The sequence below is a fragment of the Triturus cristatus genome, chromosome 3_2, assembly GCF_964204655.1.
Source record: "Triturus cristatus chromosome 3_2, aTriCri1.1, whole genome shotgun sequence".
Lineage (NCBI taxonomy): Eukaryota > Metazoa > Chordata > Amphibia > Caudata > Salamandridae > Triturus > Triturus cristatus.
In genome coordinates this window covers 198243312-198268500 of record NC_140584.1, presented here as the reverse complement: position 1 = coordinate 198268500, position 25189 = coordinate 198243312, and the positions used below count along the sequence as shown (strand labels likewise).

The 25189-nt window shown below is 43.2% G+C and overlaps 1 protein-coding gene across 2 annotated transcripts in view; it reads right to left on the bottom strand.

The window, feature by feature from the left end:
- DTX3L (deltex E3 ubiquitin ligase 3L) overlaps nt 1–25189 on the bottom strand; it is a 203595-nt gene that overhangs the window by 85059 nt on the left and 93347 nt on the right. The gene's annotated exons all lie outside the window — the stretch shown is intronic.

Below are 25189 nucleotides of genomic sequence, written 5' to 3'. Positions count from 1 at the left end.
CTTCGAACTGGTCAAACGCCAATCCAACAAACTGGCCAAAACATCGAAAGAAACCCCCAAGTCACTAATATCATCTGAGGAATTCTCCTCCTTTTTCTCTGACAAAATCACAGCCGTAGGCAATGAGCTCAGATCAGCCAACTACTCTCAACCCCTCCAGATCGGACTCCTCTCCCCGAGCCGCCTCCTCGGGCCTCTCCTAAAAACCAAACGCACTGGACCGACTTCAAAATCTACGACGAACACGCCATCACGAAAATCCTATCCACCTTAAACCCAAACAACCACTTTAATGACCCACTCCCCTCCAACTGCCTAGCTGCCACCACCTAATCCATCATCCCTAGCTGGACTGCAATAATTAACGCCTCCCTGCTTCAAGGATCGATACCCGCCTCTGAAAGCCAGCCAAGTCCTACCAACCTTTAAAAAACACGGCGCTTGACCCTGCCTCCCCTGACAATTTTAGACCTATTTCTAATATCCCACTCTTAGCCAAAGTTCTGGAGAAATGTGTGCAACAGCAGCTGAGCCAACACATCACCAACTTCCACCTTCTAGATGACTTCCAATCCGGTTTCAGGCCTGGGCACAGCACGGAAACCACCATTCTCCACATCGTGGATGATGCCCTTCAAGCCCTTGACCAAGGCAAAACCGGGCTCCTAATCCTCCTTGATCTATCCTCGGCCTTCGACACCGTCAACCATGAAAAACTACTCAAACGCCTCAAACTCAGGATGGGATTGGATGGCTCTGTTCTGGATTGGTTTAAGTCCTTCCTCCATAACCGATCTCAGAGATTCCTAATTAACGGTAACCTGTCTGCTCCTTCTCCGGTCACGGTTGGAGTCCCCCAAGGATCAACCCTGTCCCCTAACCTCTTCAACCTTTTTCTCGAATCGCTTGCCGAAATATTGCAAACTGCAAATGTCTCCTACCATATGTACGCTGACGACACCTAGATCTACATCAAAATCTTCTCCCTTGAGGAGATTCTTTCCCTGAATGAAGCCTTGAAACTGACTGTCCAATGGCTCTCCTCCAATCAACTCAAACTGAACGCAAAGAAGACAGAATTTCTTCTAATCTCCCCACCCAATATAAACCCTGAGACTCAGGTTTGGATTAAGGCCATCACAGCCTTAAACTGCCCTCCAACCATCGTGGACTCTGGCAAATTGCTTGGAATAACTGTTGACTGCAACTTGAGTATGCGGGTCCACATCAATTTGATGCCCAAATCAGCCAGATTCCACCTGAGCTACCTAAGAAAACTGAAACCCTTCCTTGATACTCCCGACCTAAAAATGGCAGTCCAGTCTCTAGTCATCTCTAGACTTGAATATGGCTGCTCTACCCTCTCTGGTCTACAAAAGATCTCCCTGGCACCCTTAAAAGCCTGCCTCAGCGCGGACGCCAGACTATTAACTGGTTCAAGGAAATTCGACCATATTTCTCCTCACCTGAAAGTTCTGAATTGGCTTCCTCTACAGGCCAGAATCCAACTCAAGTTGGCATGCATCACGCACAAGGCACTATACTCAAACTCCCCTGCATATCTTTCCCAGAAACTCCTGTTATCCGGAGGAACCAGAATCACATGATCCTCCAGAGACCACTTGCTCCAACCTGCACGTTTTCGGAAAAAGAAAACTTACAATCGGGCCTTTTCTGTGGCCCCACCGAGAATATGGAACTCACTCCTGCCCGCCATTAGAAGAACCCCTTCTCTAGCTCGCTTCAAAAAGGATGCCAAAACCTTCATAACGGGCAAATTCTTCGCCTAATCTTTGCCTCCTACTCACCCAGAGACCTTGCCCTACTTCCATCTAATGCAACCCCCTTGAGTACCTTGACACTATCCACCCCGAACTTCCGAGCATCCCGCCATGTACCCAGGGACCTACATTGTCTTGTAAACTGCAAATGTAAATTTAATTGTTTGTCCTTTATCCCTTGTGTACCCAGCACCCCCCTCAAGTATGTTGTATATTATTGATGATTCCTGTAAAGCGCTCTGATACCCTAACGGGTCAAGTTCGCGCTCTATAAAAACTTGAAATATGTACCAAGCACGAAAATACATAGAATAAAAGACGTCTTAGCTTCAATATTTCACTTTTTAAAATAATTTTTAAAGGTATTAGAAGGTCAGGGAGAGGAAATTCCTTATCTACTAATGATGTATGGAATAAAGTACACTCTGCCATACTTTAGAAGTACATCACAAGTCACTGAGGGGTTCCTTTCGAAAGGTAAATAATGGAATGGTGCAGAAAACTCTTGGGTTAGAACCATCAATTTAACCAGTTTAAAAAAAAGCTTCAGCCTGCACCTCAACAGATTCTCCTCTACCACAGACATTGAGGTGCAGGTAGGGACAGGCAAGCAGCAACTCCTCATCCTGCTTTGCCTGGTATCAACCCTTGGCGCAGACATGCTACCATTCTCTGTTGGGTGAAGGGTGGCAAATGTTTCCCAGAATTCGAACAAGATTACTTATTTTATGCCGGTGAATTAAAAAATGGTGCTGATGAACAGATTAATTCAAAAGAGTCCCAGAGTATGATCTACTTTGACTGCTTTAGACTGGGTGTCATCCCTCAATACACTGATTTTCTAGGCTTGAGTTGTGCACAGTCCTGAACTCTGCCTTCGAGAAAGAACCTCGTCTCCTAAAAAAAAAAAAAAACAATACTAATCTCAGTCATCAGTCCTGTAACTTGAAAGGGTAGCATTGTCTCTCTACTGACGTGCACAGGAGGTAATGTGTTGTATGGCAGCAAGAAAACCATACACAAGATCTGCATACACCAGCAGACTGATTAGTAGTAGTATTCTTCAAGAAGTGTCATGAACGAGTCAATCCACATGCAAATACTGTGACCATGCTCAAGAACAAAATAACATTTCTAGGCAGTGAACATGGCTAATAGAATTATGAAACTATGTCGAAATTCTAATAAATTAAAACAGTGTACTCACACTACGAACAAATAATTAGTTCAGCGTATTTTATTTGTATTCAGTAAAACATCAAACAATATGTACAAAGAAACAATAAGGCTAGCAGCAACATAGATTAGACATTACTGGCACAAATTAGAGTTCCAAACAAAGTACATGTGACAAAAACAGGATACTACACAATGGCTTATAAAACAGAGAAAGTGATGGTGAATTCGGTAGGAAGATGTAGTTTTCTATGCGCTTTTCGGCATTGAAATGCCTTCTTCAGGAAAAAAGCCAAAATAATTCTGAACCTGGAATGAGCAAGTGAATTTCCTCAGGACACAAGGAGCAATCCACAGTTGTAACGAAGGGATACCTGATGCCCAGGATATCAAGATACACAGGAGGCTCCGCGTTAAAGAGGTCCTAATGAAGGATCCATGTGGAGTATCAAACAGCCGAAATCGGGGATTCTAAACAGACTCTAGTTCTATGGTAATGGATCTAATGACCAGGGCGCTTAGTCCTAAGTCGCCAGAGTGGTGTCCCGGATATTGAGATACGCAGTCAAGCCTGCAACAGGAGAGTTCTAGTGTGGGGTCTAGGGCAGCCAAACTCAAAATGTCTAGGCAGACTCTCGTTCCAAGAAAGTGAATAAATCAATCAAGGATAGCACTTAATCCTAAATCGCCTGAGTAGCCATAATGTACATCAAAGTTCATGAGCATAAAGTTTCGCTAGAGGCTGAGTAAATGGCACCATAAATCTTGATGTAGAGATATGGATGGTAAAAGGATAGATTCGTCACTGCACTACTCGATAATGGTAAAGATTAATTCGATGTGTGCAGACGTTCGCCTCTCTGGTTCCAGACCCGACACGGAAATGGCGGATAGGGACTGAGTGTTTTACTGTGACCATGCTCCAGTTTATGCTTTTGTTTGCAGAAAAAAGGTCACAATTTGGGGATTGTCAAAGGCTATCCTGCCGCCATCTTGGCACAGATCTACTCACACAACCAAGTTACATGTTAAAAAAGCAACTGTGGTGAGGATTACAGATAAACGTACCTCTTTTGTGGTCTCTCTGTGAGAACATTCTATGACGTATAGGACACAAATATTTGTAAATCTTAATGATCTAGGCAGAGGTAGTGAGAAAGTATGTCATTGTCCAACTAAATTATCCATTGTTACAGGCTCGTATAGTAAAGAAATACCTTTCAATAAAAAATATTGTTGATGAAAAACTATGTATATAATAGGAAAGGTTTTATGTTTAGGAATTTAGAAACTTGAACCATGCCCATATTATGCAATTAGCCGAGTTTGCACATGTATTACAGGAAAACATGCACAAATCATCAAAGTTTGTGAATAACATGCACTTAAGTATGTGGTTTACAGAATGTGTCCGTTTTTTAAGTTTCATAAAATAATTTATTATTCGTATTTCAAAAAACAAAATCATAACAATTGCAGCTGTGAAAAGACTAATGTCTAGTTTAAAAACAACTAGGCGATAATATGTTGTTTATCGAATAATCAAGTTGTAAATAGCAGTCCGGTGAAGGGGCAGGAATTTTATTATTGAGTCTTTTTAATAGATTTAAAAACCAATAAGTTGTATTTAAGATGTTCACGATAACGCATCATTTAAACCACACCAAGGCCTTCGATTCTGAGGAATGTCCTTATTTAATGGGGGATCTTTAAGAAGCTGGACTTTGGCCAACAATTTCTGTTCAGGGTAAAACTGTTATATATTGAGCCTATGACTCATGTGACGGTCAATGGTGGGCTACTGGAAACGTTTGCCATAAGTAGGAGCACAGGGCAGGGTTGTCCCCTCTCGCCCATGCTCTTCAACTTGGCTCTGCAACCCTTGGTGTGCTGGTTGTAGAAGGATGCCATCAAGGAGGAGCTTGACTGGAAATCCGAGTTGGAGGTTCGAATAGCACTATACCAAAATATTTTATTACGTCACGCATCCTGCGGCTTTGATAAACAGTGTTTTGCAGATATCCAGAGCTTTTTGCATGTACCTAGGATTCACTATAAATTAGCATAAGTCAGTGTTATACCGGATAGCAGCCTGGGATCAAATGCACAAGTTATTTCCACCGTACAGAGCGAGTCCTGAGGTGTTTACATTTTTCGATGTTTATTTAACAAGTAATATAGATATTTTTCATAGACCTAATTTGCTTACGGTAATGGATGACTTTCGGAATGATGAAAAGCATTGGAGAACATTGGAGAGCAGCAGTTTACATGGTGTTTTTCCTTCCAAAACACCTGTATTTGCTTCAGAAAACACTCTACTACTTATCTGATGCCTTCTTTCAATGGGTAGAAGACATAGTGTACAGACTATTGTGGGATGGGGTCCTGCTAGAATCACTGTAAAGACGCTTGCATAAGGCATATATGATGGGGGAATAGCACTTCCTGAATTTTGTAGAAACACTATTAGGTCTCACTTATGATGGTAATAAATGAATGTGCATTTGCGAAACACAAGACCCATTGATCAGGGTAGAAAGTCATGCGTTAAGCATGGTGAGGTACGTGGTAGCATTATATGGTGATGGGCACACAAAACAACTGCCCTCACATACAGACGGTGTAGTTAGGGTGTGGAGGTTAGTCACAGAGAACTTAGGATGGGTCCATATAATAGCTAGTTACACTCCATTGTGCCAAAGTTACAATTTAAAGGAGCCGAGGTGGCTGCATGGCTTTGGCTGGTGAGATATTGTATGGATTTCTGACTTGGAGGATGTATAGGGGCACAAGTGTTAAAAACCTTGTCCAATTACAGGAAGGAAGAATACAACCCAGCACACAGTGAGGGGTATGGATACTTACAGTTTAAAAATGCACTGCGTGTACGCTCTCCCCACAGATCCCCAATTCACAGATTGTCCTCGACTTACAAGACTTTGATCAACAATATTCTGGGTTTCTTTGAACAAATTGAAGTGTTGATGGGAGGAAGATATAAGAGAGCTAAAAAAGTAAGAATGGGATGGATCGTAAAATGTTCTCGTGAAGTGGCTATAAAACGGGCTTCATACTGATACAACTCAAACTACAACACAGAACCTACAATACAAGAGTTTAGTGAAAATTAGAAGGAGAGACACCGATCCATGCTTGAGAGGTTGTGGGTAAGCCGTAGACTTATCATACGGTTTGGAAATACCCCAGACCAGAAAGATTACGGATTGGAGTGAGCGATTGTTTGAATGCAGTTTTAGCAACTGGGCAATCAAAGGAGGCCAAACAAATGATTCTGGGAATTGGGAATAATTGATTTGTTGCTCGTAGTTGCATGCAGAGATAAATTGTAGGGAAGTCGAGAATTGCCTTTGGCAGACGGCTGGTACTAAGAAATGGAAGCATGCATTCCGGCTGTAAGATATGTCTATGAAGGCAAGGGGAGCCCTAAGAAGTATGAAAATATCTGCGGCCTATATAGAGTGCAAGAGGTCTACTTTGCAAGAGATGGGGTAAGCTAGATTCAGCAGTCTGCACCTACTCCTTGATGAATGTGCGATTACAGGTGAGGTGCTCTCTCCTTCATGACCATGATGTCAATAAGTGCCAATGCTGGACTACAATAGACAGGTATGAGAGCCTTATGCCTCATTTACATGCACAGGATGTATGCATTAGTTAGGCAGGGAGCTCCCAAGCCCTGAAGAACACAGGTGACCTGTTTAGGCTTAGACACCTGTCGAAACATGAAGGCAATTTATATGTGGATAGATGAATCATTGCTTGTCACCATTTAACCACTCACACTAATTGTTAACCATATCAAGGATACCCGTGAATAAAAGGAAATTCTTGGGGTAATCCATATGTATGTTTACTTAATTTTCAGATGGACCTCTGTCATTGTCATGCATAAGGATATTTAAAAACTTCCTTTAAGGCTGAGTCCACCATAGTGGTATTGTCCTACTCTGGTGTGGGGACCGCAGAATATGAAGCATGCCACGATAACTTGTGGGTGAGGCAACCTCACAAATATCTTGTTTAATCCCTGATTTTTTAAGTGAATTGCAACATAGGTTATTCGCTACTCAAGCACCAGTTGTGATATATATGTGGATTTAGGAGGATGTGCTTGGTATGCCTACCCTCTTTCTCTCTTTATGTGATTGTATAAGTGCAAGAGTTGTGTCATGATTAGTAGAGCGATGGTTGGCAGGCATGCTATCTACTGCATGTGCGAGTGAAGCCAGTGGAAGCCCCCAATTTCGGTTGTCTGCAGTGCATGGATGATGATTTTTGATGCTTCTAGTTTATTTCTAATCATAAAACTAAAACATTTTTGGAAAGAAATCTTGGTAAATCCCATTACAAAAATGATTAAAAAACAAATGTGTGAAGCATAAATTGCATTGGTCTTATTTGACACTTATAGGATGTTACCCTGAATGCACCCGAAAAGACCTTACAAAGAATAATGTTTTCTCATTATTCATCAAATTGTACTACTTCTGTTTTATTGTGTTCTATTTTTCAAGGCTGAGACACTACCAAATTTCAATCACTTGACATAATTTACACTAGGGTGATAACCACTGTTCTGGGCTATTTGCAACATGTCTGTGCAGGTTTGAGATGACAGGAAATCTCCAGGCATATCAACTAATCTTAACTTTACTGTTTGCCATCCTAAAAGTAATGTGGGGATTTCCAACCCTGGTGTCAAAGCAGCGATTTAGAACCCATTGTCAAGGTGACATCAACATATGATTCACACTCGTCACACGACTATGCACATCGTGGTATATTTGATATGGCTGCACAAAACTATAACATGCATGGCAAAACTGTTCAGGGTTTACCCAGGAACAGGTTTGACGAGTGGGACTGCTGCAGTCATTGGCAGTAACCTGAAGGGTTCTGCTTCCAGATTTTGCACGGGTTAAACTTTAACACCGCACGACTGTTGGAAACAGGGTTTCCACTGCTTCCTGGTGTGTGTCACGTGGACGATCAGACATGTGAGATGTGTTCATTACTTGGCAACAAAAGGCTAAACAGCACAGTGGGAAGGTGCTAGAAGTGTTTTTTAAACTTTCGACACACCTTTACATACGTGATGATACACTGTAGCATTTCTGAGCTTGTCCCCACAGTGTGGCAGAACACCGGCACTCAATCATTCCACAAAGTACTTACACCGAATACAAAAACAAAAGTCCTGCTTCAAGACCCTCACGTTGCTATAGCTGCCAAGATTTCAGATTGCTCGTGTGTGACATGTTCATAATTTCAGTGTCATTATGAGTGACATTCAACCAGTGGCGGCTCCTCCGAGTAGCGTTGCCTCTTCTGGTGAAAGTCAGCAGAGACAAGGGCATAAATAAAATGATAAAAAAACATTATTATCATTTTATGTTGCATCCTTTAAGCTGCCTGCCAGCCGAGGGAGGGGCGGGACAGCCACAGTGATGCTGAAGCACCAGGGAGGAGTGGTGCACACTGCTAAATGCGCATAATGGTTTGGCCAGCCCCAGAGGGTCAGCCAAACCGTCATGCGCACTTAGCCTTTCTCCACCTAGCTGCGTTGTACAGCTGGGTGGAGAAACCAACACAGGCTCCCAGTCTATGTCTGAGCGCCGAACCGAGGTGCTCATACCAATCCCAGTGCTGCTCACATGCTGGGGAACAGTATTCCCAGCATATAATATGATGGGATTTGGAGCTGGGAGCCTGCGCAGTATGCACCCGGTTCCTGACGAGGACGCGATGATCGGGTGGAAGTTTGCGGCTGCGGAGCAGGTAAGTGAAATTTTATTTGAAAATGTTATTGTCTTTTTGTGTTCCCTCGTCCCCTAGCCCACCACTTCATAGCACGAGCAGCCGCTCCTGCATTCAACAGCTATGAGTGACACTTTCTCGAGAATAGTATGTTACCCACACTTAGTAGCAGCATGGCACAGCCCACAGCCTAGTTCAGACACCTGTTGCCAGGCAGGGTGGCAGAAAAACAATAAATCGACCAGAGATTCCCAGACTAAGCCAGCTTGCGCCTCCCTAGCTGGCAACCAATCAAATTAACGGACTGATCAGATCATGCTCAATTGACAGAGTCTGTCCAGGCTCTCTGCCACATGGGACCCGAGGCCAACTACAGGATGTGAGAGGGTCCACAGCGGGGATCTTCTCCCTGCAACAGTTCTCCAATTAGGCCCCTCTTCTACTGCAGTTTAGACTGACCCGGTTTATGGCATGTATTTAAAAACGTTGTATTGCGGTTGGACATGCACATCTGTTTGATACTATGGTTTGAGCAGAGAGCCATTTTTTCATGAATTAGGCGGGAGCGTGGTTTTGTGTTTAGGTCTTCAAATCTCTGAAGTTAATTTGGCTTTCTGTGATAACAGGACATTTCCACCTCATAATGTTGTACACTTGCGCCATCTTGTGGCCTTTTATGCATCTGTCCCAGCAAAGCGATAAAAAAACACCGTTTTATCGCACTTCAGGACATGGGGTCTTTGCGTGACAATCTCAGGCATTGCGGTAATGCAGGAAATTTACAGGAAAAGCATTATTCTAATGCGAGATGCATGGCACTTGACAGGGCTGTAACATTCTGAAACGGCATGCGAGACCCCTAGTGCACCAACACGTGAGGAAGTGAAGTAAGGGAATAGAAAGACAAACGTGTAAACGGTGCAAGGACAACAGCAGTAGATATATGTACTATTACATCTTCTCCCTCTTTAGGAAGAAATTTAGTCCAACAAATAGCCCTTAAATGTTAGAGGCAGTTCCGCATTACATGGGGGCGGTACACGTGACTTACTAGAATCTTGCTCGTGTGCTGGGAGAATCCCTGTTACAATCATGTGACGGTAACACATCATGGGACGACAGGGGCTTTGTAACTGGCTAGGTAGAAGAGAAAGATTCACCGGAATTGCTTCTTGTAGGAACCCACCTGTCAGTCTCACTTGATGCTTGGGAAGAAAAGGCAAGCCCGGGCAAACCAGAACAGCACGTGACTTATCCCAACAACCTTGGCAATTAGCATTATAGAGGACCCAGGGGATTGGACTTCTCTCGTGGAATCAGCAAACTTGTAATTCCCGAACTTGTGTAGACGTCTAATCTGGACTACGTCCCCGACACATTTTCTACTGGGAATGGCTAATTTTCTCTAGTCGCAACACTTCATTTTGGCTTGACATTACATAATCCTATCCATAGTGTTTTACTTATCTTTGCTGCGCAATATTTACAGTAACCCCCCTCCCCCCCTTTTAATTTTTTTTTTATTCCAGTGGGGCTGCAGTTCTCAACAACTAGTAAGGGTTTTTTTTATTGGTTATACTGTGTGGAGTGGTGTGATATTCCTAAAGGCAAGTACTTCAAGCATTCTGGACAGGTAGGTTACTTTTCAAGGCTAGCAGCATGGTCTACTTAATAATGTGGTTAGCTTTCCCAACCTGGCCATTGCTTTGGGAATGGTACCGTGAGGTGAGTTTCGCATTAACTGAAAAATCTAGACATTGTAACAGATACAAATTGAGAACCGTTATCACTTACTATTTCTACAGGAAATCCTTCCCTCTGAAAAACCTGTTTGAAAAATTCAAGAACATTACCAGTAGTTGGAGAATCAAGGAATTTCATACCGATCTACTTACTATAGTAGTCAATTAAGACTAGAGCAGAACGCATGGCAGAAGGCAATTTGCACATAGGTCCAATCAAATCAGCATCTAGCTTCTGATAAGGTGCATCAGGAAGAGGTCTTGTCAGCTTCCTTACATAACAGGCAGCCCTGTACAAATATTTTAACATTGCAGTCCCCGGCTGGGCACCATTAGTTCATTCTTAATGTTTTTTGTACCAGTCACGCCTGGAAGTCCTTCATGTGCTAGAGCAATCATATGTGGCCTTAAGGGATTAGGAACATCAAGCATTTCATTTCTGATGACAACCTCATCTGCAGTGGACAATTCATCTCTGACTTTACAGCACGGTCTGGGGTTGACATTGTCTCTTCTCTTTGGGCCAGCCACACTAAATTGAGTTCAGGTACTTTAGAGTATTCTAAATCCTCAGCCGCAGCGGTCATCCATTCAGTTATCCTCACAGGATGTTCACAAAAGGGTTCATCCAAGCAAAGCAAAAGGCACATCACCATCACACTCATGCTAATTGCCATCAGGAAGGAGGACCTCAAAAGGCAAGCAAGATAATTAGTCGGCAGGAACATTTGATCTACCAGGGATAAGTTCAATATCAAACACACACTCATGTAACTTGCATGCTAGCTTGGTGATATGTGGGGACACTTTGACCCCCATTTCCTATAAATACTCACAAGGAATTTATGATCTGTTTTAATTAAAAATGGCCTGTCACATATAAAGCTTTTAAATTTGGCTACAGCACACACATATACTAGCAACTCATGCTCAATGACAGAGTACTTTGCTCCTGAACCCTTCAGTTTTGCTGGAAGTAAAAGCTATGGGGCAGTTCCCATCTGATGTAGATGGACTAAGGACCGCTCCCAGTCCTACTTGACTGGCATCAACAGTAATTAGAGATAAAAGATTCATTAAAAAAACTTTAAAGACATCGCTTTCGGCATTTCTTCTTTCAGGACACGCATGCACTGCGGCTTTCTTTACTAGTCGACGCAGTGGCTCCCTCCACCTTTACAGTATACTTCCTGATAATCTTTGAGTAGAACTCACATAGGCCTAAAAAGGATATCAATTCTTCCTTGTTCCTAGTTATGGAGATTTAACAATGGCAGAAACCAGGCTTGGTTTGGGCCCAACGCCATTGGCATTAATAACAGGACTCAAATATCCCCTTAGTCCCCACAAAATTGACATTTCTCCCTTTTTTCAGGGTTAAGCCGCTTGCCTGAATTAATTGAAACACTTCCCGTAATATGTCCTGATGGCTTTCCTGATCTTCGTGAAACACCACTGCATCATTTTAGGAAGCTGGGACGCCTTTCATCCAACAGAAAAGTTTGTTTTTTGTTTTGGGGAAAAAGGCAAATGCTCAATTCAGGCCAAACGCGATAACCTACCCGCCCCACTTGGTCTGATAAATGATATGAGGTCACATGAGTTCTTGTGTGAAGCAACTTAGTGGTGTTTCGCAGTAAAGTCCAATATTGAAAACTTATTGACATTACCCAAGGTGACCACAAACTTGTGTAAGTGAGATACAGGATGGTTCTCTACCACAACTTGTTTGTTCAATTGCTTTCAATACTGCAGTTCCTCTTTTTGGCAACAACCACCATTGATAGCCACGAATAAGCTGAAATTGGTCCAATAATACCCTCTATCAACCAATTATCCAACACTGTATCAACCTCTTTGCATGAGGCTAGGGGATTGTTGCGTACCTTCCGTATGGTAGGCATAGAATTGTCTTTTTGCTAGATGTAATTCTGAAACACTTTCCGTTGGCCCAAAAAATGGCGTATTCTGTCACAGACAATTTCAGAAATGCTGAGGATATAGGGCGCTTTGCACAAGTTACTCCGCATGCGTAGGCTCTGTTGTTCGTACCATCCAAAAATGTTAATATCAAGGTGCACTATGTATCTTGGCAAGTGCAGACCTTCTTTCAAATGACAAGTTTGCCTTGAACACACCTCTCAAATGGATTTTGTGACCATCATAAGCACCAGAATGATACAACTGGGTTGCAGCATTTTATTTTATTTATTTATAAAGTTTTGTATAGCGCGAACATGACCGAGGCAGATATAAGGCGCTTCACAATTAGAGTAGGTAGGAAAAAAGTGGGCAACAGAGGGAAAAGAACAATCATTACCAATAGGTGCGAGGCATGAGCATGACCCCAGCGCGATTCAGTGCGTTTAACATTTGAGATCAGATGGATCCAGTAATGGGAGAAGAGCAATCAATATATACAGTACCAATATGTGATTAGCCTGCCAACAATGTTAGGCACTGGAGTGCATGCATGTAATACACAATCACGGCATACTTCCAGTTCAGGTAAAGGGAAAGGAACAAACCATATATACAATACAAATATGTGCAACGGCCTGCTAACACTGTTATTCCCAGGAGAACAACCATGTAATCAATAATCAGAGCAATAGAAAAGAGGGCAGTAATGAAGCAGCAGAGCCAAGGCCTTTAGGGCAAGAACTTGATCATTAGGATTTTTTTCACTTCCTTTTTGAAAGAAGCGGTGAATGGCATTCAACTGACTTCTGGTGGAAGAGAATTCTAAATCTTTGGGGCACTGTCAGAGAAAACTCTGTTACTCAATGTCTTTTAGTGGAAATGCTGTGGTTCGAGGAGCAATGAGCTTGCACTTCGAGATCGACAGTCACCCCCTCAAAGTTTACGGGCCAGATAGGTGGGGGTCTTGAAGTGCAGGGTTTTGTGGGTCACGCATGCAATCTGTAGCTGTATTCTAGCTTCGTAAGGTAGCCAGTTTAGGGACTTTAAGGCTCAGGATATGTGATAATTTCTTTTTGTACCAGTAATCAATCTGGCTGCGGCATTAATGGAAGCCCTAAGTGGGGCCAAATTTTGTTTGGGAAGACCACAAGGCGTGGACCTAGCATAGCCTAGCCTTGGCAATACTAGAGCTTGAACCGCCCATGTGAAGTCTTCCTGTGGAAGGAATGGTTTGAAATTCCTTAGTATCCTCATCTGGGGCCTCATGTAGGTAACATACTATTTACCGATTCATAAATACCGAATTTTACCGATTCGGTATTTATGAATCGGTAAATAGTATGTCGGTAAATAATCGATAATTATTACCAATTCGGTAAATATCGGTAATTATGAATCGGTATTTACCGAATCGGTAATGCATCCCTTCCCATTCATTCCTATGGGCCTCCAGGCCCATAGGAATGAATGGGAAGCCAGTTACTATTACCGATTCGGTAAATACCGAATTGGTAATAGGGGAGGCATTATCATGGGTGGCAGGGTGTCACATTGACACCCTGTTGCACCCCTGATTCGTGCATGTGCGCACATGTGGCGCACATACATGCCCTAAGTGCATGTATGTCTGCCACATGGCACTTTACAAATAGCACAAAAATGCTTTTTGTAAGGTATTCGTCATTTACCATCAACTTGTAGTTGGTGGTAAATAACGAATCCAGACACCAATAATGCACTCACTTGAGTGCCCCTTACATTGCATTTCTGGATTCGGTATTTACCGAATCGGTATTTTACAGATTTCTTAAAATTCTGATTCGGTAAATACCGAATCCAGAAATCAGCCACCTACATCTCAAGTGCCTCAATACCGGTCGGTAACGGGATATTTACCGATTTTCGGCCATTACCGACCGGTATTGAGGTACCTACATGAGGCCCCTGGTGTTTAGCACACTTAGTAGCATTGCTGATATGATTCTGCATGTTCAGGTGCCTGTCTAGGGTGGTTCCAAGAGATTTGGCAGACTGAATGTGGTAGGAGCAGTTGAAGGCAGTAAGATGTTTCGTCCAGGGGTCAATCTTGCATGGTTAGGGGGAGCGATGAGAAGGAATTCTGTTTCAGAGGTGTTGAGCATGAGGTAGTTTTCATGAGTGTTCAACAAGATGGAGTTGAGTGAAATTAAGTCTTCCGGGGAGGAGACTTTCAGATAAAGTTGAGTGTCATCCACATACATATGAAAAGAAATGTTTGCGTCTTTCAAGACATTAGCTAATGGTTCCCAGAATAAGAGTGCAGGTGATAGGGTGGACCCTTGTGGAACCCGCATAGATACTGCTGAAGGCTGAGAAAGGGATTGATTCACCAGCATGTTTTTTGTTGGTAGACGGTTGTACTCCTCCTTGGAATGTTAGTGAATCAGAAACCAGCATCCACTAGAATTACGACATCATGGCAATTCATCTGTATAGTACAATTAGATTGATCACCAAGACTGCACTTGTTGAGGATTGCTACAAACATATAAAATCTAACGTTTCCTGAATTTCAGTCTTGTTGTCATCATCCTTTATGGCAAGGACTTTTTTTGGACAGAACCCAGCTTGACACCCTTTGACAAAGTGATCCATCTTGCAGCATGTGCAGCATTCATTACCAAGAGCAACAGACCATGTGGTTGCCAGAACCACAGCAGTAACAATCACTGCAACTGGATTCATCGGGTGTGACTTTATTCCTGGGCATTGCACTGTTGCATTCAGGGTACGCATAAAATTCACTTTGTTGTGATGTTCTTCAAGTTACAAGCTCAATGATAAACACTTTTTCAGAATGCTCACTGCTCTTAATGGTGCTGACAAACTTCTCAAGACTAGGATTCTTGTGCGACAGTAACTTTCTGTGTACCTTAATACATCATGCGCATGACCACCTGGTCACAAATCATTTAATGCGTATTGGCAAGTACATATATTGATGTTAGCATAGGCAATGTCGCAACATACACCTCAATAGATTCACCTGGAGCCTGACACCAGTAACAAAAGTTGTGTCGCTCCATTATGATACTGATACCAGTATCGTAATACTCCTCCATTCTTTTCTTTGTCTCAATGTAAATATTCCAGTCTTTGTCCTCTTCAGGTTTTTCAATAGGCGCAGTAGTACCAAGCAACATTTTGCACCCAAGCAATCATACAAGGCTTGTTTGTGCATTGCACAAACTTTGTTCCATCAGTGGGCTCTAAATGCATTTCAAAGCTCTTGATCCATTGGCTCCAACACTCCTTAGGCAGCCCAAGTAGTTCAATAAAAGTAGCTGACAGGGACACAGCATTCATGACATCAACCATATTGCGCAAGGATGAAGAAACTCCAGACTCAAAAACAAGCCAATATATGAGCAATGAGGAATAGCAGACAGTCGTGGTGTTTGCAGAAACAAACTGGTGATAGTTATTAAAAGGCAGTGAATTAATGAAGGGATTTATATAGTACTCCGAGGAGTGTCCCAGCACTAGAGGGGGCAGAAAAAGGTGTTCAGTAACAATCAATGTGACTAAACGTATGGCAAGAAATTAACAGCCAAAGACAGGTTTATGCCAAATGTACAGAAGGAACATGGCTGCCAAGGTTTCAGATTGCTATCTGTGACATTTTCGTAATTTCAGTATAATTATGAGTGACATTTCAATGACTACGAGTGACATTTCAACGACTATGAGTGACATGTCAACGACTATGAGTGACAATTTCTTGCAAGCAAAAATCAAGCAATGAAGACAAGGGAGCCATAAATATCAGAAATTATACCCAACCGAGCAACGAGAAACTCTAAGAAGATCTTAAAACTGCTGCAAACGCTGGCGGCGGCTGACTCACGATTACAATGAAATTGTGAAAATGTCACACATAGCACTCTGAAACCTTGCCATCTATGTGCAGACATGCAAAGTTAAATGCAAAAGGAGTTCGGGGAGCTCACTGCGTTGTGGCTGTTTGGAGCGGGGTATGCAGCCTGGCCTTTAAAGCTAATACCCATCTCCTGCTCAGCTGGCTCTGCTCCCTGGACTCCGAGCATATGAAGTCAGACACTGTTGAAGAGAGTTCCAGTGTTGCCGGGTGACAGCAACAACTACGGGAGACTTGGGCTGAGGCAAAAGGATATTGAACATGGGACACCTCGCCTGTTACTGGGCGGGCCGGCACAAAAACAATGAATCCTGTCAGCTTTAACCAGCCTAGTAGTACGCCAACTCACTGGGCCCCCGGCTTCTCCCTGACACTCAATCAAATAATAAAGCAGGCAGAGAAGCATCACTGAAATCCAGGCCACTCTGTCCCACGTGGAACTCAGGCCCAGACTAACGGGTTTAAGAGGTCCCAACACAGATCTCAGTTGCCTCAGGCCTATACCATAAATGCATAGAGTCAGCTGACTTGCAGACTCCGGCTGCAGTTAGCACGTGACAGCATGATTGGGAAAGCTTCAGGAGAGGCTGAGTGACACACATAGCGGTCACAGTCAGGCAGGCTGTATTATTTAAAAATGTCACACCAGTAAAAAAATTATTAAGTGAGCAGCCTGCTACTACTGCAAGTTGAGACAGTTCACTTGCACGAGTTATTTGAAAAATGAAAGACTTTTACTTAGCTCAGTCATTCAGCATTACAGTTCTCACAGTCGGGCAGCAGGCTCACGAGGGCAAAGTGAGTCACTCGCCGCGGCCAGCGCTGGGGGTCGGGTGAGCCTCAGAGGGTTCGGACAGCAGCGGGATCAACTATACCACCGCTGTGACCATAGTGCAAGCGGCGTGCTCAGCTGCACTGCCAATCTCAAGCACACTGCAGCTGAGCAGCCTAGCTATTTACTAAATTTGAAATGCCACCTGTGCCGCCCTATTAAATTGAGTCTGACAACTCAGTAAGAGACTTGCACACTGTCTGACCATAGCCATTGGGCACTGACAATGACTGCTCTCCTGATGTCAGAGTTACACCAACAGCGTGGTGTCAGGTGGTGTTACATTGTAGCACAGTAGCTAGTGAGCAGATGAACCAGCCCCCAATCCTGCAGAGTAGCGCCCATTGCGCTACCCCTGCAGCTTTCAGTATTGGTGCATTGTAGGTGCTCCAGCCTGACAGCTGAGAGGCGCTATAATGAATGACAATGCATTTCAGTGCGGTAATGCGGACCACCACACTGGAATGTGTTTGTCTAACGTCTGATGCATGGTACTTGGCAGGGCAGCATTTCTCTCACCCGTTCGTGGTCGATCATGAGCTAGTAGCAGGGTGGGGTGCAGATTGACTGCACGTAGTAGCTGCCCAGCCAGATCCCTGCACGGAGATTGTCAAGGTGAAAAGGTGAAAGTTTTTGATCTCATAACCATGAAGCCAGCAACATAGAGGGCGATTAAGCAAGGCACAAGTCCTAAAAAACAGAAGTGGGGGAACGAACCAAGTTAGGAGTATGCAAGTGATATCATGGCGAGTGACATCGCACGTGGCATCACAACCCATGACCTCACATGAAGGGACATCAGATCTTGAGACCTCACACATATGTTTAGCAGGTCTATCATGGGTACAATTGAGTGCATACAATATTTACCGAACTAGATTTCGCGCTAGGGTTGTGCCAAAAAAATGACGCAAACCAGATGCAAAATCTGGGGCTCAACTTTTGCATTTATTTTTGAAAACCCTGCCACAAACAAATTGGGAACATGGAGAAACGTGGCAGTGAATCTGTTCTGCTTACCTGGTTGCAAAGTCTGCATTTTAAAATATCTTTTAGGTTAAGGCACATGCTGCGGAGATCTTTGTGTGCCAACTCAATCTCAGGTAATAATAATAATGGTAAGAAAATTCTGGAGGTTAAAGTAATTGCTGGAAAGATCTGTGTTCTGTGTAGTCCCACTTTTGAATCAAAGTAGCATAGAGGGTTATTATGTCTCCTGCAAAGTTACATAATGTAACACGCAGATAACAAGATTTTTACTTTGTGTAAATGGTTAAGTGGGTTACTATTTCAACAGAGATGCTTTTGTTACTTGCAGTTCATAAATTGTAATCCTTCTAATATAGCAGAGTGAGCCATGAAGGACATGTGGCTACTACACCCTGTAACCCTCACTGTTTTATGTAATACATACTGTACATTGATTTACACACACAATTTATGGTCAATGAATAAGGTGTATGGGTAATGTAAAGCGGTCTGACACCTTTGCACTGGGATGTAATGCTAAAAAAGAAATACAACAAAATAGTGGTATTGAAATTGTTCTTTTTGTAAATACTGGGACAGACCAACACATCTGACATTCCTATAGTGCATGCATATGTCTTATATACAGGGACTGAACAAAGTCAAAAGCGTGCCTCTCTTAAGTACCTGTGGAGTGATAAACTGTGTGTCGTTGTTTCCCCTCCATTTCATTTAGGTTTGAGGCTCCCAATAGATCCAAGCTCGGATACTCCAACAAAAGGAGGGCTGATAGCCTCTTAACTTGGGCCTTTGTTATGGCCCCTTAACTTGGGCCTTTGTTATGGCCCGAGCTGGAATCTGATAAGCCAACTCCCCGCCTGCATGTTGCTGTTTAGAATGAAAGCAGACAATGTGGCGGCCCTTCTGCATGTGTCCCAGTGTCTGAAAATTACACCGGAACACGTTTAGCATATTTCTGTGGGCCCCACCTCTTGGCAGGGTAGATAGCGTCCACCCTGTGAAAAGAGTGGGTAGATGCAGTCTACCCATGTGTACCCTCAACTTGTGCCCTGAGTTTAAGTAACACAGAGGGCAAGTGGGTGGGGCTAAAGCAGTACAGAGGGACAGCGGGCGGAGCAACCTGGAGGACTTGGGAGGGCGCAGCAACGTGGCGGGGGCGTAACAACATGAAAGTACACAAAAACGACTGCTGGAAAAGACACACACTCTAGTCGAGTGCTTAAAGAAGTAAAAAGTAATGCTAGATTAAAGGAGCAAGAGGAAGCACAAAAGTACTTGGTCGAAAATCCAGGGGAAGGACACACAAAAGGTGGAAGGAAAACCCACACACCCTAACCCATGTAAAGCAAGCAAATGAGAATGACAATGGGTAGGCTCTAAACCTCCTGTGAGTAAACCAAACATTTTGCAATTAGTCCAGGCAAGACCTAAAAACTGTGGACAATACGTTTCCCTTTAATGGTAGAGGAGCACAGCCTTTTCTTAAGTTTCAGTAGTTTTGATTGGTTCAGATAAACACGGCCTGACAGCCAGCCTGCAAACAGAATCCTATACAAATACAACAAAGTATCAGTAGTTACCCAAATGCAGAATATAAACCCCCTTTATTTTAGATAATTCACCCCATGTGAAGATTTAAAATGCGAACGGCTATTTGGCCAACTAAAGGGCAATACAATAGAAATGGGGAACAATCATAGAAAGGAATGGAAGGAAAAAGGGACAGAAAGTCAACAAGGAGAGAACTATATCAACATTCACGTTGTCCAGGCAAGAAAAAGGGCCTATTTAACTTCCTCCAAAAAGGATCTCGCCACCTCTGGATCTGTGCAGAAGGAAGAAAGTTTTATCCTAGTCCGTCACTTGTAGCTTGATAAGACTCCTTTTTAGGTCTCGCCTGAGCCAGCGTGCATTCGCGGCTCTACGAGACATTTAGTGAGGCCTTTAAACTTTGGAACACACGCTCATGCGTGTGCTTTTGTTTTCTTCACCCGCTATTGGCCTTTGCATGCGTCTTTCTAAGAAAGACAGCACGCAATTGGCCAAAGGCGGGTGCATGTCCTGCCATCGTTCTCTTGAGGCCTAGGGTACGCGGGAGCGAGCATGAGCGCCATATGTTTCCAATTATCGCACCGCGTCTCGCGGTCGCGTTAATTGGAAACATATGGGCAAATGCATGCTTTCACTTTCGCCGCGGCGGGCACAAGCACGCGCACCACTTCCGGGCTTGTTTCTCCTGTAGTTTTTCCTGACCCGGCAGGTCCTCTGTTCCATTCAGCCAGCTTCTCCTTCCCACTTTAGCTGCTTTGTCCCCCTGCCGTCTTCCAAGCTTCCGCCAATGTCCTTTCCCTGGGACAGCCCCGTTCTAAAATTAGCCCTTTTGCACAGCACGGTCAAGTTAAAATGTGACACCGCCTCGCATACCTGAGGCTCGGCGGGGCTGGGTCGGGTGCCCACTACGTTCGCTGTCCAGTGATATTTAAAGAGCAGGCGCTCTTCCTCCCTCATCCCACAATCCAGCTTGAGTGGTGACCCTTAACCCCACCCCATCAAGTGCCACAGCTGCACCTGCTGGCCCTAGGGATGCAGCACCCGCATAGGACGCGAGTCAAGTCCGCGGGGCACTCCAGGAAGTGACAACTTTATCCACCAGAACAGTTGTCAAATTGTTTGCTGCAAATCTGTCCCTACAGGCTGGCTCCTTCACACGTGTTGAGCTCCACAGTGCAGACAAACTTTTTCCCATAAAGCCTCGCACAGTGCGAAGAAGCAGGCCAGGTTGCTATGAACAACAACAACTACACCTTCGTACAACACAGCGTGAATGGAGGCACGCCCTGGTCGTTTTGGGAATAGGAAAAAAAAAAAAAAAAAGAAAAAAGAAAATTCACCCAAAAGGTCTCAATGAACGTTATGACCGTGGCTGCTTCTTGTAGATCCTGCTTGGAACACGCTTGATTCTTTGATACCTGTGACCATGAACGTATTAATTTCCTATTATTTTCCATTTTACTTTCATGTTCATTCTTACTACAGCGGTGTTACATCTCACCACACATTGCAGATTCTTCATCGTTATTCTTAATCATATGCCTTTATTGATCATTTGAGAAGGTATTGACAGTTTTACACCTCTCACTAGAGTGCCCGTTCACATCGTTTTTTCTTTCTTTTTAGTTCCACCATTTCACTGTTTATATTATTTACATTCTATCACAGTAAGCCTTCTAATACACCATAATTTGTTGTACCACGGTATCATTTGCACTTACGATATTCATTTTCACCCATGATAGATCTTTCCATCTTTTTACTATATTTACGCTTTTTCTTACTATGGTACTAACATTCGCAGTAAAAACTACGAGTCTGTCTTCTTTGTAGTTTCATATCCTTTTCCGCCCGTTTAAATGTCCGTGCGTCTGACGGGTTCAGGCCGTCACACGCCGGATGTCATTCACTTTTCCGATAACGTCCTTGATCGTTTCATGCATTTGAAGAGGTTAAATCCTGGATGCAAAATCGTAAGTCTTTTGCTAAACCCCCGTGTACGTCACGTCCCTAAGGTTTTTAGAATGTCGGTAACTTTATCATTTACCTCACCGTTTCACCAGGTCGAGTCACGGGGTCTTTGCACACTGTCCTCGTTAACGTGGTCTTGTCTACTTATTTTTAACACTTCGGTAGCACCATGGCAGCACGTTTGTTTTCCTTGGTTCTTGTTTTCGTTTTGAAGACACATCGATTTTTTTCACATTAACCCTCAATAACTCTTTATAGCTCACGAACGCTAACAATATGGACACACTTCTTGTTTGTTAGACCACCATTCTTGGCACGGTTGGATTACCTTCCTTTCACCAGCTTAACTCGTTTTCATTGTTTTCACCATTTCTGTACCGTCTCATAAGCTCTTATGCACATCCTTTATATATACATTTACACTCATGTCTCACCGCTAAAATTTAGGCTGATTCCTAGTTTTTTCCTTTCAGAGTGCTGCCCCTGAAGAAGGGCTTTGATAGCCCAAAATGCATTGGGCATTCAGACGAAAGTTAAATGGAACAAATTCCAGAATGTATACAAGTTCAAGATATCTCTAAATTGAAAGGCTCAATAAACTCAATTGACCTTGGAACAAATTTATTGTTTACCTCATTGAAATGATGAATTAATTTCAGTTTTGAGTGCAGTACGAGTGACACTCTCCTACAGAGGAACGTGCAAACAAATTTGATTTCATATCCCGACTCAGGGGGATCTACCCGTCTGCACCTACGACCTACTTGAAACTTTAACACCCTTGATTAAACCGAGTGCGCATATTCTGTTTATAGCTGCCGTTTTGGGAATAGGGTCATTTTCCATGTTGCGGATCAGGCACTATTAAGATGAAAGTGCTCGCTCCTCACATACAGAACAGCTACAGCACAGGACACACACAGGGCACTTGCTGCGAATCAGCACTCAGAGTTTTTATTGTTTTTATATTTGAACTGCTTTTATCTAATATATTTAGATTTTTCAAAACCTTGTCATGATTTGTGTAATGGGAGAGGATGTGGCTGGTTTTGCTTGTTCAGTAGCCTTGTCCACCACCACAACAACTAAGTCAGGAGCCCCAATTGGACAACCTATAGCCCAGCCACCAGTGACCATTATTAGGCCCATGACACATCGCAGGCCTGGTGACAGAACTGTACCACAAACTATTCAGGAAACTGCTCCTGTGGCTGGCGTGTTCCACAACCCTCAGGACGACAGGGGTGCCAGCAGTGGAATACAGGATACAGCGCCACCTCTCACATGCCACTTAACTCGACCTAACCTTGTCCTTGGTTACTTCCACCTGCTCCCATCTAACTTTATTGTGGTGGTGCAGCGACGTGTGAAACTCCATAAAACGGCATCTGTTCCTTTATCACACTACCAGCACAGGTACATTATAGCTCTCACAGCCAAGCCCTTTTTTATCCAATACCCATGCAGGGACGTTGAATTCAACACACTGAATTCAGAATCTGTTGTTCCAAATACCTTAACACAACTTTTATTTGCAGGAAGACAGTGAATCTTAGCGTTCCTTATTATGGCATCTCATACCTACAGTGAGCTAAAAAAAACTTCATAATACTGCACCAGGCCCGCACTTTGCGCTCCCTCTGGTGCAGCCATACCGACTTTAATTCTAGAACAACACAGAGGGCTTGCTTGGGTTTTTTAAATTATTATGAGTGCTAATTTGCGGGACGTGGCTAGCGCCCGCGGACAATGGCGGCTTCTTTGTAGCTCTCCCGGGCAACGCGGTGAGGAGAGACCGCGACGAGCCTCCCGGCGCCTCTTCAACACGGAGAAATCATGAATTCTGCCTTCGGAACGGCTGAGGCATGGCTGGGGTGACTTTGGGACCTCGTATTTACCTGTGGCTGTTTTTTTCCTCGACGAAGGTTTTGATGTGATTCTACTCGTAGCATCCGCCATCTTGACTCAGCGCTGACGGAGCTTCATATTTCAGCGCGAACGGAGCTTCAGATTTCTTCCTTCATATCACCATTCACCTTCATGCCCCTGGAGTTCGTTGCGGTTGTCCTCCTTTCCTGCCTTCCCTTGGGAGCTTATGACTCGTCATTGTTCTATGTGGTCTCCACCCTCCTCTCCTTTTGTTTGTTCTCGACAATATGTACGTTTATTATTCTTCCTCTTTTGTTTTATTGTTCTTTCATATATCTGTCTTTCTTCTTGATGCTCTTTAGCTCTTTCTTTCTTCTTGTTCCAGTCCTTTCATTTTTCTTCGCCCTTGCTCTTGTTTATACTATTGCTCATTGCTTTTACTTTCTCTCTTTATCCTCATCATGTAACTGGTTTTCACTTCGTGGTTCATTATGTAAATATTCTCCTCTATCTTTGCTGTCTCTTATTAACATATATATATGCTTTTAATATCTTTTTTTTTGTTTATTTTCATGCTTTTCCCTATACTACTATATTGATATGTTATTCTAATATTGCTCAATGCCTTTAAAAATATTTTCTTGGAATGTTAGAGGTTTACATTCGCCAATTAAAAGACAGAGAGTGTAATCCCATTTGGCCAAACTCAATGCAGATATAGCTTGTTTACAGGAATCACATCTATCGGAAGCTGAATCTGCCAAACTAAGAAGGGGTTGGGTAGGTGATGTATATTTTTCTCCAGGTGACGGTAAACGTAATGGCGTTTTGATTTTATTTAAAAAATCTCTTCCAGTCCAGTTAGTAACGCATATTGCTGATGTTTCAGGTAGATGGGTGTTAGTTAATTTCAATCTTGATAATGTTCCTATTTCCATTTTAAATGTGTACGCTCCCACATGTGGAGACGTCTCTTTTTGGTCCTCTTTAGCTCCGCTAATTACTCAACATTATGTTGATAATTTCATTTTAGTTGGTGATTGCAACGAAGTTTTTGACCCCTTTTTGGATAGGCACTCAGCTAACGCTTACATCCCTCACAAATCACAAAACGTTTTTACTCAACTCATTGCACAATTCAAACTTACTGATGCCTGGAGACTCTGCAACCCCACCTCACGAGAATACTCTTTTTTCTCACCCCCTCATCACACTCAATCTCGACTATATTACTTTTTTCTCTCACATCGCCTTACTCAGTCCCTTGTTTCTTCTGACATTGGCTCCATTTTAATTTCGGATCATGCTCCAGTTTCTATTACATTGGATGTATTGCAGAAGCCTACTTCCTTTAAAAAATGGCATTTTAATAAAGCTCTCCTCCTTGATGCACAATTTGTTTCTTCTTTCACGTCCTTTTTTCATTAATATTTTTTGCTTAATCATACAGGCGAAGTTCCATTCCATGTAGTCTGGGATGCTTTCAATGCGTCAGCCAGGGATTTCATCATCAATTATGTTTCTCGTAAACGGAAGAAAGCCCAACACGACACTAATGCTACTCTTTACAAAATTAAACATTTAGAGCACTTATATTACACTTCTAAGTCAAAAGACTGCCTAAAAGACCTCATTTCTGCCAAACTTCAATTTAATA